Source organism: Pseudophryne corroboree, chromosome 2, assembly GCF_028390025.1.
Source record: "Pseudophryne corroboree isolate aPseCor3 chromosome 2, aPseCor3.hap2, whole genome shotgun sequence".
NCBI lineage: Eukaryota > Metazoa > Chordata > Amphibia > Anura > Myobatrachidae > Pseudophryne > Pseudophryne corroboree.
The window spans coordinates 872,560,480-872,578,575 of record NC_086445.1 but is presented as its reverse complement, the minus strand read 5'-3'; the positions used below and the strand labels follow the sequence as shown (position 1 = coordinate 872,578,575).

General features: G+C 46.8%; 1 protein-coding gene across 4 annotated transcripts in view; it reads left to right on the top strand.

The window, feature by feature from the left end:
- Positions 1 to 1,625: 1,625 nt before the first annotated feature.
- The window catches only part of LOC135049921 (podocalyxin-like), a 179,964-nt gene continuing 163,493 nt past the window's right edge, over positions 1,626 to 18,096 (top strand). For all 4 annotated transcript variants that reach the window (XR_010241511.1, XM_063955936.1, XM_063955935.1 and 1 more), the window contains exons 1-3: positions 1,626 to 1,843; positions 2,092 to 2,287; positions 3,631 to 3,781. The gene's annotated coding sequence lies outside the window, so the exon portion shown is untranslated. The remainder of the gene's footprint in view (positions 1,844 to 2,091; positions 2,288 to 3,630; positions 3,782 to 18,096) is intronic.

Below are 18,096 nucleotides of genomic sequence, written 5' to 3'. Positions count from 1 at the left end.
AAGCTCAGGCCAGCCCCTTTGGACGTCCCCAAGGCTGAACCTGTTCAGCATATACAAAGAGACTAGTGACTCATCATGAATGAGTGAGTCCCCTCCCCCAGAAACTAGATAACACATTGCTGACCACACAGGAGCAGTTGGTTTTTGGTACCAGAGGATGAAGGAGTTTCTGGCAGACCAGTTCCTGCATTTATTTAAAGAGAGAGAGAGAGAGAGAGAGAGTGATATGGAAAGACGAATTTATATAACTTAAGGATAATGGTATTGTATGCCGGCCTGTAACTGCATGTAACTGTGACTGTAACTGTATGTTTTAACTGCTTACTGTGTGAGTTGTAACCATGTAACTATAGGTATACTGTACTTTGTAATATATTGAATCCATATCCTTTTAATAACAAATATATACATCAATGAGCTTTGGAACTCAGATAATGTGTGGGTGTATTGTTTTCTCTTATGGGATGCAGTGTTTTGCGATGTACAGCGCACTTTTATCGTATATGGTAATAAGATGCGCCTGGCGTCTGCAATATATATTAGAGTGGGCATTTTAAATATTTGTGAGAAAGCAATTTGGCATTCACAGCAATACTAAAGTAATTGCCCTTTTTCAAATATAGTATTTGTTTCGACCAATGGCTCATTGGGATTGGTATAGCAGTAGGAGCAGCAACAGTCCCAAAAGTGGTTGGACTGACTCTACAGTAACCTATTACCTGCATCAGGTGTTATGTGTTTGAGACTGACATGGTTAATAAGTGGAGCAATGACAACAGGACAGTTGTCCCTTGAAAGTTTACCAGGTGAACATTAATAGTAATTAGGAGTAATATGGTGAGGCCCAGTGGTCAAAGTGGAAATGTTGAAGTGGGGGTATGGAAAAGTTAATGGAGTCAGTGCGCGCTTTTGGCGTGTGTGAAAAACTAGGGGAGTGGCTTCATGGGGGGAAGGGGCATGACCACAGAATAATACCCCTTATACACATTACGCCAGGTAGAGGCCCTTATACAACACAGGAAAAACAAAAAACACAGGGGGAAAAAATGATTCATGCCCTTTAAATTATTTGTCATTTTTGCTCCTTAGAGTAATGCCCCTTACACATTATGCCACAAACCATACTGCCTATTACACATTATACCACATACCGTAATGCCCATTCCACATTATGCCACACACCATAATGCCCATTCCACATTATGCCACACACTGTAATGCCTATTACAACTAATGCCACACACAGTAATGCCCATTACATGTTATGTCACACATTATGCCATACACTGTAATGCCCAATGTCATTTTTCAAACACAGCCTGTAACATGGAAGTTAGGAGCTTATTGGTTGGTACTTTATCACTGTGTTATTTATAACTCTCCAAGGCCTGATAAATGGGGGCCTAAGTACATTCAGTCTGTGTGATGTTCAATTGTCTAAGGGTATGTAAATCCCTGTAATACCCTGCTATATGAGGTATATACACTGTGGAGTGCGCTACATAGCATGTACATGTGATTACACAGGCATATTATTATCAGCAGCCTCGGCAGCAGCTCTGGAGGTGAGAAGCAGGTCACATGACCAGTGACAGTTGGAAGTGAGTGGCAGTTGGTCGGTTCAGAGCTGCACAGGGCCCCGGATGTATGAGAGAGCGGGCACTGACTATCAGGGGTATACTGGGACCTGGGCTGCTGAGGTGCCACTGGCAATGGCAGAGAGAGACGCATTTTGGGGACCAGGGTGGTGTGAGACAGAGCTACCTGAGGCACTGATTGGGTGGCCCTGAGAATCAAGGCCCATTCTTCCTCCAAGTCAGTCATCAGTCATCCTTTTCATAAGGTATTCATGAAACTACCGTCTCAAAAAAGGTTTAGGACTTTAAGGGTATGTACTGGGCGTCTATATGACAGTTTTCTCCCAACAGCAATACGAATGTTGAACATGTGATGTGTATGTGTATATGTTTGTTTTTTAGGGATGCTGCTATTTCACTGTAATTGCTGCATTTGCACAAAGTAATTTCGACTGTGAAACTTGTGTTTATTTGCAGATGACAATAAATTGTATTGTATTATATTGTATTGTAGTTGGATATGGACCCAGAAAGCAGCTGAGTGAAAAGACTGCTGGAAGGCCCAGAGACAGACTAGGGGGCTAGCAAGAATGCAAAACATTCTGCAAAGCTCACACCCCAGTGACAGAGAGAGCCGGCGCTGAGAAGGTGCACTGCCCAGCTGATAGGTGTCACTAGAGGGAGAGACATTTGATTGCAGCATCAGAAGGGTGAGCTCATCTGGCACAGGTCTGTGTTTTCCTGAGCACCCCTCCTCACCTTAGACAGGCACCCCTAGCATCACACAGCAAAGATACTCTCAGGGCTGCAGCATATAGCCCAGAAATGGAAGTCTCAATGGCAAACTGCTGGCTGAGATAGCTGCTCACATTAATCCCAACACTAGGTACATAACTCTGCCTGCAGAAACTGGAAAACTAAACTAGAGAGAAACTTTGTAGCCATTGGAACAGGCTGTAGAGCAGGCATTCCCAACCACGGTCCTCAAGGCACACCAACAGTGCAGGTTTTAGTGAAATCCAGGCTGCAGCATAGATGGTTAAATAAAAATAACTGAGCTACTAATTAAGTCACCTGTGCTGAAGCCTGGATATCACTAAAAGCTGCACTGTTGGTGTGCCTTGAGGACCGTGGTTGGGAATGCCTGCTGTAGAGACTATAAAAGCTGCTACAACTAGGAACGCAGATAGTGTGAGTTACCTTTTATTGGACATGTTGCATCTAATTACAAACTCAAGCTAAATATACACAAATATACTGTGTATATATATATATATATATATATATTCACAACAGTTCTATTTTGCCAAGGCTATACTTTCACAACTATGATGTATTGTCACAGCGCCGCCGCGGTCTCCATACTTACCCCTCCGGGCGCACTGGGTCTCCGTGCGGCCGTCCTCACTGGCGGTTCCCGGCATCCAGCGCTCCGTCCGGCCAGCGTGTGTGCTCGACGTCCACGGGAGGTGCGGGTGACGTCATCGGTACCTCCACCAATCAGGCCCTGGCGGGAAGTTCAAATTCAGACGCCGGGCAGTGCTCCGGCGCCTGAGTATCATCGTTGCTGCGACTGTGGTGGTGATCTCCAGAGCTCCCGTATCTCCGTGCCTCAGCACCTCCGTGCCTCAGCATCTCCGTGCCTCAGCACCTCCGTGCCTCAGCATCTACGTGCCTCAGCACTTCCGTGCCTCAGCACTTCCGTGCCTCAGCACCTCCGTGCCTCAGCACTCAGCACCTCCGTGCCTCAGCATCTCCGTGCCTCAGCACCTCCGTGCCTCAGCACCTCCGTGCCTCCAGTGTCTCCGTGCCTCAGCACCTCCGTGCCTCAACATCTCCGTGCCTCAGCACCTCCATGCCTCAGCACTAGGCACCTCCGTGCCTCCAGCACCTTCGTGCCTTCAGCACCACCATGCCTCCAAGCATCTCAACGTCTCTAAGCGCCTCAGCGCCTTTAAACACCTCAGTACCTCTAGCACCCCAACATCGCTCACAGTAAGCTTTTGGTACTCTCCACCAATTCATCAGCACCTTTACAAATCTTGTCTTTCAGGAGACCTTCAAGCATTCACCCGTGCCTCCTGCCTACCATCCTAATCCTGTATGAGGAAGACCTACATCCAGCCATCTCTCCTGCGACCCAGTAGCGGTTCCTCTTCCCGGTCACCGGAAGAAACCCCGAGTCCACAACACTTCCAAACCAGGTCAGTGATATGTATGTTATTAATCCTATACAATTGTATACAGAACTGGAACCACAATTGTGATCAGAACTGCTGTAAGTTTCAATGATCATTTTAGGACATTACTATTCCATTCACCATGAAAATATGTTGAAAAGTTCCATAAATGTTTATGTAATAGTCCACATGACTGTGTATGTATATGGAGAGTTGTTATTAGACTAAATGTGAAAAAGGAGTTAACCCTATTCTTCCTTGAAGGAATTGGATGTTAAGAGGAGTATAGGTAGGGTGGGACTGTCCCGCAGGGGTACTAGAGAAACCCCCGGTGGGACCCACTGCCTGGGGCCCCTTCTCTTCCTGTAGGGATCAGGTTCCAGACTATGCACTGATTATACATTATACATATGTTACATTATACTTGTCGAAGTCGAAAATATTATAGTCACACGCATCACGTGCAAACACCACACAGAGTGGCCTCCGTGCGGGTGCTTGTTCTGCCTTGCGTGCGCATACTCGCACGTTGCGTATATTGGCTCACGAGGGCCTGCGTATTAGCGGGTGGTATGAGTAAATACGGTAGCATACGCATTCGCATGGTAAAGCCACAAAGACATAACTGATATTTCTCTGACGTCCTAGTGGATGCTGGGAACTCCGTAAGGACCATGGGGAACAGACGGGCTCCGCAGGAGACTGGGCACTCTAAAAGAAAGATTAGGTACTATCTGGTGTGCACTGGCTCCTCCCACTATGACCCTCCTCCAGACCTCAGTTAGATTTCTGTGCCCGGCCGAGCTGGATGCACACTAGGGGCTCTCCTGAGCTCCTAGAAAGAAAGTTTATTTTAGGTTTTTTATTTTACAGTGAGACCTGCTGGCAATAGGCTCACTGCATCGAGGGACTAAGGGGAGAAGAAGCGAACCTACCTGCTTGCAGCTAGCTTGGGCTTCTTAGGCTACTGGACACCATTAGCTCCAGAGGGATCGACCGCATGGAACTGGCCTTGGTGTTCGTTCCCGGAGCCGCGCCGCCGCCCCCCTTACAGAGCCAGAAGCAAGAAGAGGTCCGGAAAATCGGCGGCAGAAGACATCAGTCTTCACCAAGGTAGCGCACAGCACTGCAGCTGTGCGCCATTGCTCCTCATGCACACTTCACACTCCGGTCACTGAGGGTGCAGGGCGCTGGGGGGGGGGGGTGCCCTGAGCAGCAATAAAAACACCTTGGCTGGCAAATATATCACAATATATAGCCCCAGAGGCTATATATGTGATAAATACCCCTGCCAGAATCCATAAAAGAGCGGGAGAAAAGTCCGCGAAAAAGGGGCGGAGCTATCTCCCTCAGCACACTGGCGCCATTTTCTCTTCACAGTGCAGCTGGAAGACAGCTCCCCAGGCTCTCCCCTGTAGTTTGCAGGCTCAAAGGGTTAAAAAGAGAGGGGGGGCACTACATTTAGGCGCAATATTGTATATACAAGCAGCTATTGGGAAAAATTCACTCAATATAGTGTTAATCCCTAAATTATATAGCGCTCTGGTGTGTGCTGGCATACTCTCTCTCTGTCTCCCCAAAGGGCTGTGTGGGGTCCTGTCCTCAGTCAGAGCATTCCCTGTGTGTGTGCGGTGTGTCGGTACGGCTGTGTCGACACGTTTGATGAGAAGGCTAATGTGATGGCAGAGCAGATGCCGATAAATGTGATGTCGCCCCCTGTGGGGCCGACACCAGAGTGGATGGATAGGTGGAAGGTATAAACCGACAGTGTCAACTCCTTACATAAAAGGTTGGATGACGTAACAGCTATGGGACAGCCGGCTTCTCAGCCCGCGCCTGCCCAGGCGTCTCAAAGGCCATCAGGGGCTCAAAAACGCCCGCTCCCTCAGATGGCAGACACAAATGTCGACACGGAGTCTGACTCCAGTGTCGACGAGGTTGAGACATATACACAATCCACTAGGAACATCCGTTACATGATCCCGGCAATAAAAAATGTGTTACACATTTCTGACATTAACCCAAGTACCACTAAAAAAGGGTTTTATGTGTGGGGAGAAAAAGCAGGCAGTGTTTTGTTCCCCCATCAAATGAGTGAATGAAGTGTGAAAAAGCGTGGGTTCCCCCGATTAGAAACTGGTAATTTCTAAAAAGTTACTGATGGTGTACCCTTTCCCGCCAGAGGATAAGTTACGCTGGGAGATATCCCCTAGGGTGGATAAGGCGCTCACACGGTTGTCAAAAAAGGTGGCACTGCCGTCTTAGGATACGGCCACTTTGAAGGTACCTGCTGATAAAAAGCAGGAGGCTATCCTGAAGTCTGTATTTACACACTCAGGTACTAGACTGAGACCTGCAGATAGTGCTGCTGCAGCGTGGTCTGTAACCCTGTCAAACAGGGATACTATTTTGCGAACATAAGACGTCGTCTTATATATGAGGGATGCACAGAGGGATATTTTGCCGGCTGGCATCCAGAATTAATGCAATGTCCATTCTGTTAGGAGGGTATTAGAGACCCGACACTGGACAGGTGATGCACATAGAGCCTTATAAGGGTGAGGAATTGTTTGGGGATGGTCTCTGGGACCTCGTATCCACAGCAACAGCTGGGAAGAAAAAATGTTACCTGGATCCTTCAAGTAGTATCTCAGGGGTACAAGCTGGAATTCGAGGCGTCTCCCCCCCGCCGTTTCCTCAAATCTGCCTTGCCGACAACTCCCTCAGGCAGGGAGGCTGTGCTAGAGGCAATTCACAAGCTGTATTCCCAGCAGGTGATAGTCAAGGTGCCCCTACTTCAACAAGGACGGGGTTACTATTCCACACTGTTTGTGGTACCGAAACCGGATGGTTCGGTGAGACCCATTTTAAATTTGAAATCCTTGAACACATACATAAAAAAATTCAAGTTCAAGATGGAATCGCTCAGGGCGGTTATTGCAAGCCTGGAGGAGGGGGATTACATGGTATCCCTGGACATCAAGGATGCTTACCTACATGTCCCCATTTACCATCCTCACCAGGAGTACCTCAGATTTGTGGTACAGGATTGCCATTACCAATTCCAAACACTGCCGTTTGGAATGTCCACGGCACCGAGGGTCTTTACCAAGGTAATGGCAGAAATGATGATACTCCTTCGAAAAAAAGGGAGTTTTAATTATCCCGTACTTGGACGATCTCCTTATAAAGGCGAGGTCCAAGGAGCAGTTGTTGGTCGGAGTAGCACTATCTCGGGAAGTGCTACAACAGCACGGATGGATTCTATACATTCCAAAGTCATAGCTGGTTCCTACCACACGCCTACTGTTCCTGGGGATGGTTCTGGACACAGAACAGAAAAAAGTGTTTCTCCCGCAGGAGAAAGCCACGGAGCTGTCATCTCTAGTCAGAGACCTCCTGAAACCAAAACAGGTATCGGTGCATCACTGCACACGAGTCCTGGGAAAAATGGTAGCTTCTTACGAAGCAAAATTCCATTCGGCAGGTTCCATGCAAGAACCTTTCAGTGGGACCTCTTGGACAAGTGGTCGGGATCGCATCTTCAGATGCATCGGCTGATAACCCTGTCTCCAAGGACCAGGGTATCTCTACTGTGGTGGCTGCAGAGTGCTCATCTTCAAGAGGGCCGCAGATTCGGCATACAGGACTGGGTCCTGGTAACCACGGATGCCAGCCTTCGAGGCTGGGGGGCAGTCACACAGGGAAGAAATTTCCAAGGACTTTGGTCAAGTCAGGAGTTGTCCCTACACATAAATATTCTGGAACTGAGGGCCATTTACAATGCCCTAAGTCTGGCAAGGCCTCTGCTTCAAAACCAGCCGGTACTGATCCAATCAGACAACATCACGGTAGTCGCCCATGTAAACCGACAGGGCGGCACAAGAAGCAGGATGGCGATGGCAGAAGCCACAAGGATTCTCCGATGGGTGGAAAATCACGTCTTAGCACTGTCAGCAGTGTTCATTCCGGGAGTGGACAACTGGGAAGCAGACTTCCTCAGCAGACACGACCTACACCCGGGAGAGTGGGGACTTCATCCAGAAGTCTTCCAACTGTAGGTAAACCGTTGGGAAAGGCCACAGGTGGACATGATGGCGTCCCGCCTAAACAAAAAACTAGATATTGCGCCAGGTCAAGGGACCCTCAGGCAATAGCTGTGGACGCTCTAGTGACACCGTGGGTGTACCAGTCGGTTTATGTATTCCCTCCTCTGCCTCTCATACCAAAGGTACTGAGAATAATAAGAAAACAAGGAGTAAGAACGATACTCGTGGTTCCGGATGGGCCAAGAAGAGCTTGGTACCCAGAACTTCAAGAAATGATATCAGAGGACCCATGGCCTCTACCGCTCAGACAGGATCTGCTACAGCAGGGGCCCTGTCTGTTCCAAGACTTACCGTGGCTGCGTTTGACGGCATGGCGGTTGAATTCCGGATCCTAAAGGAAAAGGGCATTCCGGATGAAGTCATTCCTACGCTGATAAAAGCCAGGAAAGAAGTAACCGCAAACCATTATCACCGTATTTGGCGAAAATATGTTGCGTGGTGTGAGGCCAGGAAGGCCCCAACAGAGGAATTTCAGCTGGGTCGTTTTCTGCACTTCCTACAGTCAGGAGTGACTATGGGCCTAAACTTGGGTTCCATTAAGGTCCAGATTTCGGCTCTGTCGATTTTCTTCCAGAAAGAACTGGCTTCACTGCCTGGAGTTCAGACATTTGTAAAGGGAGTGCTACATATTCAGCCCCCTTTTGTGCCTCCTGTGGCACCTTGGGATCTCAACGTGGTGTTGAGTTTCTTAAAATCACATTGGTTTGAGCCACTTAAAACTGTGGATTTGAAATATCTCACGTGGAAAGTGGTCATGTTATTGGCCTTGGCTTCGGCCAGGCGTGTGTCAGAATTGGCGGCTTTGTCATGTAAAAACCCTTATCTGATTTTCCATATGGATAGGGCAGAATTGAGGACTCGTCCCCAGTTTCTCCCTAAGGTGGTATCAGCTTTTCACTTGAACCAACCTATTGTAGTGCCTGCGGCTACTAGGGACTTGGAAGATTCCAAGTTACTGGACGTAGTCAGGGCTTTAAAAATTTATATTTCCAGGACGGCTGGAGTCAGGAAAACTGACTCGCTTTTTATCCTGTAGGCACCCAACAAAATAGGTGCTCCTGCTTCTATTATGTAGGAATATTATTCACTCAGTGTGCATTAGGGAATCATTGTTTTTTCCTACACAGAATTACCCCTCCCTTTTAGCACCTGAGTGACATCACTATCTGATTGAGCAGTTCACCATTTTTTTGCATTGTATTGAGAGGCATGAACGGGTCAGCATTAGGAGGGATTGCTGACTCTAGACTGCCATAGGGGGAAGTCAGGGGTATCCCCAGGTAAGCTGGCTCTCAGATGCTGTAGGAGCCATTACCATGTGGCCTTACACTGGGAATTCAACCCAGACATATTTGGAATTATTTGTGGGGTGGGTGTGGGGTGTGGTGGCCCCTGTGTCGGTATCGCTGGGCTGCTTCAGGTCGGCACACCCTAACACTTTATTAACACTTATGAGTTTCCCTATCACTTTGTATATATTTTTGTATTATTTTAATCACACCACTCACATAGCACTTCTGTGCTTCTTATTAACCCTATTAACTCTCACCTGTGTGCTGACCTGGGGTAGCCGACCTGTGCCGACATTATGGGGTCCTGCACCCCGGACCCATACCTAATATTAGGGACCCCCAGTGACGGAGAGGCCTTGTCGATCGGCCTGGGGGCTTAACCCTATATCTGCAGATATACGCAACCAAGATCTCCGTATTATCTGACTATTATGTAGGAATATTATTCACTCAGTGTGCATTAGGGAATCATTGTTTTTTCCTACACAGAATTACCCCTCCCTTTTAGCACCTGAGTGACATCACTATCTGATTGACACAGATCCTACACAGAATTACCCCTCCCTTTTAGCACCTGAGTGACATCACTATCTGATTGAGCAGTTCACCATTTTTTTGCATTGTATTGAGAGGCATGAACGGGTCAGCATTAGGAGGGATTGCTGACTCTAGACTGCCATAGGGGGAAGTCAGGGGTATCCCCAGGTAAGCTGGCTCTCAGATGCTGTAGGAGCCATTACCATGTGGCCTTACACTGGGAATTCAACCCAGACATATTTGGAATTATTTGTGGGGTGGGTGTGGGGTGTGGTGGCCCCTGTGTCGGTATCGCTGGGCTGCTTCAGGTCGGCACACCCTAACACTTTATTAACACTTATGAGTTTCCCTATCACTTTGTATATATTTTTGTATTATTTTAATCACACCACTCACATAGCACTTCTGTGCTTCTTATTAACCCTATTAACTCTCACCTGTGTGCTGACCTGGGGTAGCCGACCTGTGCCGACATTATGGGGTCCTGCACCCCGGACCCATACCTAATATTAGGGACCCCCAGTGACGGAGAGGCCTTGTCGATCGGCCTGGGGGCTTAACCCTATATCTGCAGATATACGCAACCAAGATCTCCGTATTATCTGACTATTATGTAGGAATATTATTCACTCAGTGTGCATTAGGGAATCATTGTTTTTTCCTACACAGAATTACCCCTCCCTTTTAGCACCTGAGTGACATCACTATCTGATTGAGCAGTTCACCATTTTTTTGCTCCTGCTTCTAAGCAGACTATTGCTCGCTGAATTTGTAGCACAATTCAGCTGGAGCATTCTGCGGCTGGATTGCCGCATCCTAAATCAGTAAAAGCCCATTCCACGAGGAAAGTGGGCTCATCTTGGGCGGCTGCCCGAGGGGTCTTGGCTTTACAACTTTGCCGAGCTGCAACTTGGTCAGGGGCAAACACGTTTGCTAAATTCTACAAATTTGATACCCTGGCTGAGGAGGACCTTGAGTTCTCTCATTCGGTGCTGCAGAGTCATCCGCACTCTCCCGCCCGTTTGGGAGCTTTGGTATAATCCCCATGGTCCTTACGGAGTTCCCAGTATCCACTAGGACGTCAGAGAAAATAAGATTTTACTCACCGGTAAATCTATTTCTCATAGTCTGTAGTGGATGCTGGGCGCCCATCTCAAGTGCGGATTGTCTGCAATACTTGTATGTATTTATTGCCTAACTAAGGGTTATTGTTGAGCCATCTGTTGAGAGGCCCAGTTATATTTCATACTGTTAACTGGGTATAGTATCACGAGTTATACGGTGTGATTGGTGTGGCTGGTATGAGTCTTACCCGGGATTCAAAATCCTTCCTTATTGTGTCAGCTCTTCCGGGCACAGTATCCTAACTGAGGTCTGGAGGAGGGTCATAGTGGGAGGAGCCAGTGCACACCAGATAGTACCTAATCTTTCTTTTAGAGTGCCCAGTCTCCTGCGGAGCCCGTCTGTTCCCCATGGTCCTTACGGAGTTCCCAGCATCCACTACGGACTACGAGAAATAGATTTACTGGTGAGTAAAATCTTATTTTAATTCACATAGTGCATAATTTACACATAGCCTACACGCACCACACCAGTAAGTTAAATTCGCTTCAAAGGTATAACAACAGAGGGATTCAACTTTACAGGATATGAGGGGACAGAATTAGGTTAGGAGGTGGTGTTTGGTATCCAACTGTACAGTATTCCAAGGGCAATATTCCGATGGCAGTTTGCAGAAAGTAGCACGCTCCTGTGCATAGATATGTGCAGTAGTACAATATTAATATTACACTGTATTTACTGTACTCTTGATATTCGGCGGGAACCCAGTGGAGAACATCTGCAAGTGCACCTGGACCAGGCATCACCCACCTATTCAAACCGACCTATGACCCCTCCTGTACTGTAAATGACCAGCCCTTTGACCTATGGGTGAAGAGATTACAGTTTCCATTGTGTCTTGATTTGGACTAATGTATAAAAGCCAAGCCACCTGGCCGGTCAGACACATTCTCTGAAGGTCATCTATCCAGATTGACCGAGGACCGGAACCGGTCCAGGTGAACAAACGCATGTATCTATTGATTGTAGCCTTTTCTCTTATGGGATTGTATTTCTGTTGTACCCCCTTTTGAGTAAATATTTGTTGCTGGGTTGGACCTCAACATTACATATACAATGTGTTTTGCATTTCCTTTCCTGCTAGGGGTTATAAAGTGTATTTCACTGCACGTGTAGCTACTTTGTGCTTACAGCGTGACGGCGTGCTTACGCAACGCGTACGCATTTGATAGGGGTTTCACACACACACGCTTTATGGTCGCAGCGGCCTGAACATCTGTGTATTTAAGGTATTACTCTTTTCCTGAAAGTTAATCGAACTTAACATACTGCACAGGACTTTGGTTTATTTTGTACAGTGCAGTGCTGCTATTAATTTGGTACATTATTGTGCATGAACTAGTAGCAGTATTTACTGTATATATTTATCAAGGGGCCCAGACCATGCACTCGCTATTGGTTAGCCAAGCCTCTGTGGTGACAGGCCACACCCCTAAGCATGAGCCACTACTACTGCATTCCCCCCGTGGGCCCTTCATGCCCCAGTTTGACACCGAGTGTAGGTTGTGATATCTCCACAATTAATTTAGTTTAGCAATTGGAGTAATAACCTAAAGATAACTTTATAGTGTAGGGAAGTATAGTCCTTATAGAGAATGGTAATTAGCTGGTTATTGGTGAAACCTTGAATTGTAAAAATGTGTTATGTGAATACTTGTAACTTGGTTATAAGAAAGGAAATATACTTTGTATTAACTGTTACAAATGATCACCTTTAAGGTAAACCTTTATTATGTCATTACTGTATTGGGTTTTGGGGACCACCTGCCTCTGCTGAGGTGTGTGAAGAGAAGCATCAGGGTCATCTAAAATGGCGAGAAGGTCCCACAGCAGCAGATTCCCAATCACACTGAGGTCCAGCACTAACACTAGGGGAGTCACAGGGGTATTTCTTATTTTTGAGCCCAGAACCTTATGTTTTCCACTATGCTGCCTTAGACCACTGGTCCAATGCAGCTGGGCTTGGCTAAAACAGTACATTGGTTATCTATAACGGGTGGTATTTAGGTTACCAGCTGTTGAGATCCCAGCGCACAGTATACCAGCACTGGAATCCCGACACCCGGCATTCCGACACCTTTTTTCCATCTTGATGGTCCACAAACCCCCTGTAGGGAGAATAGTGTGGCGCGCGTAGCGCCACCATGCCCGCAGTGTGGAGAGCTCAGCAAGCCAGCAAGAGGCTCATTTGCACTCACCTAGCTGTCGGTATGGGAGCCCAGCCGCCGGCATACCATACTACACCCTCTATAACAATGTTAGATTTCTGGCTTGTGTACGCTATGTTTATTCAATAAAACTAGTAATTTGTATAGAAAGTGTAAATCAAACTATATATATACACAGGTTGAGTATCCCATATCCAAATATTCCGAAATACGGACTTTTTTGATTGAGAGTGAGATAGTGAAACCTTTGTTTTTTTATGGCTCAATGTACACAAACTTTGTTTAATGCACAGTTATTAAAAATATTGTATTAAATGACCTTCAGGTTGTGTATATAAGGTGCATATGAAACATAAATGAATTGTGTGAATGTACACACACTTTGTTTAATGCACAAAGTTATAAAAAATATTGGCTAAAATTACCTTCAGGCTGTGTGTTTAGGGTGTATATGTAACATAAATGCATTCTGTGGTTAGATTTAGGTCCCATCACCATATCATCTCATTATGGTATCTAATTATTCCAAAATACGGTCCCAAGCATTTTGGATAAGGGATACTCAACCTGTATATAGTAAAAACAAAAAATAAGGGGGGCACTTCATAGAGCATAGACATTTTATTATAAACATAAAAAACTGCAACTCCAGTCAGATGGAACTTGTGCCAGAGAAATAAACACTGTGGGCTGGTTACCACATGACATGTAATGTTACCATCTAGGCAATACTCGTCACGCAGATCAGCGTTTCTCAGGGGGCAGACCACGTGAATCGCAAGCCGCTGGATGACTTCTCAGCTGCACTTGGTCCCGCCGTGTGCAGCGAGCGGCTAAGATCTGGGTCTCGTTTGGTGCGGTTAGAGTGAGCAGGAGGCAAAGGCAAGAAGCGCGTCTCTGGTCCACGCCCTTACCGGTTTCGTCACAAGGACTTCGTCCTAAGAAGAGCTTTTTTTGAAGTAAAAAGTGAAGACTACAAGGGCAGCAGTGGTGGTAAATGTCAGAAGACATTCACTGCTGCAGCTCCAGCTCTCCCCAGCGGCGCTGTACACTCCCGAGCCCTGGTTGCCGGGTAACTACAGCAGGAGGCTCCGGTTTTCTTCACGTCAGGCACACACGACGGGGGCTCTCCGTGATTGCGTGGCCGCACTTCGGGAGGTGGTAAGTGGGTCCCGCTTGCGGGACCCGGTCTTTATCACGATCCGGTGCGGTCAGTGGGAGGCGGGCCGCGCACGCTGGCAGTGGACACTGTGCCAGTACAGGCGATCCCACTACATTACCAGGGCATGGGTGCAGGTCAGGTTTTCTCTCTAAACCAGTTTCAGTAGCCCACAGTACCCGGTGGTTTTGCCAGCAGGGGGATAAGACTTAGACCTGAAGCCCCTCCCCCAGCCCCAGGGTGCCATTTCCCGCAAATGTTCCCACCCTGGAGCTACATATCTGTCTCTCCCTCACTCCCTGTCAGTGTCTGGGCGCCATTATCTCTCAGCTTCACTGTTCCTGGGACTGCTTGGGCAAACCTGTGTAAAACCGCCTGGTTGTCAGTGCTGTGACTTTACATGACACTTAAGTATTCTACCTGCCTTTTTAGACAGTGCTAGTTAAGAAAGAGTGCATTTAGTCAGGGTTTTTTAGTACAATTACCCTGTGATATACATCCAGTTCTTACTGTGTAGTGTTATATCTATTGACTATATAGCTATATTTATAAGCTAGTCCAGTGCAGTATTATTGTTAGTCACAGTTTGTACAATGCAGAGGTTATTACTATCTGTGTGTGCATTTGATAGCTGAGTGGTGTCCATTTCGTGTCTTTCACTCAACTTGCTATCCCTATATTCTATAACCTGAGGGGGCTTGGTGCGTCAGGTTTTATATTGATATAGGATTTTCACAAAGATATACTTTAATACGTATTTTTCTCTGTGATTTAGTCACCATATCTCTCCTTTATCTCTGCTAGTGCTGACTACACTGCGCAGGGGTTTGGGTAAGAGGTATTGTGCTGCTGCCAATTGTACTGTGTTACCTGATACTGCAAGTTATATCATGTCTGCTTCTGAGGGTAACGGTTCTGGGGCTGAACACACTGTCGGTGTTGCTGAAGCCACAGATCCCTATGAGGAGAATATAGCAGCTGTGGGCTCTGGTTCCGGGGGCTCCTTGCCCCGCAGTGGGACTATGGCAACGGAGGTACATAATGACCCACGTGGGCCGCTTTTTCCATGTTTCTACATACGCTAGTTAATAAACTAACACCCCCTATGGGACCCCCTATGCCGCTACAACCGTATGTGGTCCCTGCAGCTAACCCAGCCGTGGGCGGATGATTTATCTGCCTAGTTGAAGAAGTTGAACCATTCCCTGACTACTAAAAAGTCTGACCATCGCTCGCCTAAGCCCAAGGGGTCCTCTAAGCGAGCGATTGTCTCCTCACAATCCACTGCTGTCACTGACACCTCGTCTGATGAAGACGGCACTTACACTGACCCCACAGATTCTGACTCAGATACGTCTGATGGGGAGGGTAGTTCACATGTGGATGTTCCTGATCTTTTGGAGGCTATTAAGCTAATTCTACAGATTACGGATGATCCCAAGCCATCCGTCCCTCCTAAGAAACCAGATAGGTTCAAGCGTCAGAAGGTGGTTAAACAAGTTTTACCTCACTCTGACCTTCTAGTGGATATACGTCAGGAACCCTGGGGAAACCCAGGTACGAAGTTTGTGCCTCAAAAGAAGATGCTGGCTCGCTATCCCCTCGCATTGGTTCGTAATGGCCATCTCCTTGTGACCTGAATATTTCCATTTTAATGCATATGTTTTGAAACCATTTACATACGAACAGCAGAGATAAGAGCATTCGGCTGTTCACCTTACATCAGTCAATGATAGGCTCTTTTTCTGACACGAACACTTGAGACAGTATATCTATTATCTGGTCTCCAGTATGAGTTGTCCTGTTAGCCATACATTGTTGCAGGATGGTGGATGCAAATCTGTATCAAATTACATTAACACTGTTACTGCAGTCTTGAACAGTAGACTGGTGTAAAGGGTGATTATATGTTACAAAACCTCTATAATATTCTCTGTGCTTCTTTCTTTCCCTCTCTCTTTTGTCCCTTTTGGTACAAATACAAGTAGTATTGTCTTTGGAAAACTGACGGGTGGTCTCTGTGGAGATATGATTCCCCCTATTGGAGGGTTCTCAAGACAATTAAATTACTGAGAACTTTATCACAGCATAGTCTCGGAAGGGACCTCAACAGTAGCTTAATAGCACTGGTTAATTTCAATAATAATATTTCTTAAAGCTTATTAAATCATACTAATCTTTGTTGCCCTAACAATTAATTTTTTGGATATTGGCATCAATCTGATGACCTAACCCTATAGGGTAACACTATTTTTAAATTTTCATCATTTTCTGCACTTTCTGGCTTTCAGATTAAATACTATGGGGTAAATTTACTAACGTGGGAGATTTTTAGAACTGGTGATGTTGCCCATAGCAACCAATCAGATTATATCTATTATCTGCTAGAAGCAGCTAGATAAATGGTAAGTAGAATCTGATTGGTTGCCATGGGCAACATCACCAGTTCTAAAAATCTCCCACCTTAGTAAATTTACCCCTATGCCTGTTCATGGTGCCTATTTTTAAGTATGGAAATAAAAGTTTAAAATATTTTAATACAGAATAATCATTTCAAAAGAGTGCGCCACACACTAAGCATCTTTTTAGTAGTAGGCCCACTAGTGGCTTACACTAATAATCTCTGAAAAAATACTGTAATTTAGCTTAGTGGCGCACCTCCAACCCTCACTAAATTTTTTCCAGGGCCTTTCTTGGTCCTGATTGTAATCCTTGTTCTAAATGGTTGGTTTTATATCGATATCCTTAAATTAACTCTTACTTACTTGTGCAGTGTCTTCTGGACCTTGTGTCCTCTTCTTAGAAAACTCGCTATCCCCTCGCACCAGAGCTGTCTAAGAATTGGGAAACGCCTCCTCCAGTAGACTCACATGTGGCTAGGGTGGTGGTTTCCTCAGCTCTACCTGTCACTACCGTCACGTCTCTAAAAGAGCCTACGGATAAACATGTGGAGGGTTGTCTGAAAGCGATTTACACCCTCACGGGTGCTGCACTGAGGCCCACTATTGCAGCAACATGGGCTGCAGAGGCTATTGAAGCATGGGCCTTGGAGTTAGAAGCTGAAATCTCCTCTGACCATGCTAGACAATGCTTGTCATATATTGTCACAGCTTCTCGCTATATTAAAGAGGCAGCTTCTGATGCCGGTTTCCTAGCAGCCAAGGCCTCTACTACGTCCGTCCTGGCTCGCCGGATATTGTGGCTGAGATCCTGGTCTGTGGATCTGGATTCTAGAAAAACCCTGGTGGTACTCCCTTTCAAGGGAGATATTCTGTTTGGGGAGGACTTAAATAAGATTGTGGCTGACTTGGCTACTGCCAAAACTGCCTGTCTGCCAAGTACCGCTCCTTCTGTGTCGAAGGTTAATGGTACTTCCTTTCGCCCCTTTCGTCCTTCAGGTAAAGCAAAAGGTCAGGCGTACAACAAGCAGACCCGCACTTCCAAACCTGGTAAGCCAAAGCCCAAAAGAGCCTGGACGGCCCGTCAGCCAGCTTCCAAGGCCGATAAGCCTGCCGCATGACGGGGCGGTCCTCCCCCTGGGGGATCCCAGGGTGGGGGGCCGGCTTCTAGGGTATATCCAGGAATGGTTGAAGACCACTTCAGATGCCTGGGTACGGGAAGTCGTCACTCGAGGGTACGCCATAGCCTTCAAAAACCGACCCCCTCATCGATTTTGCCAGACAGACGTCCCGTTGGACCAGACAAAGGCAAACACTCTGCATTCGGTGGTACAGACCCTTCTGGATACAGGAGTCGTAGTGCAGGTGCCTCTTGCGCAGAGGGGCCGTGGGTCCTATTCTCCGCTGTTTCTAGTCCCGAAACCGAATGGGTCCTCCGGGCCCATTCTCAACCTCAAGGCATTGAACAGGTTTGTGAAGGTTTCCAAGTTCCATATGGAAACCCTTCGCTCTATAGTTCTGGCCTTGGAACCTGGGGACTACATGGTCTCCCT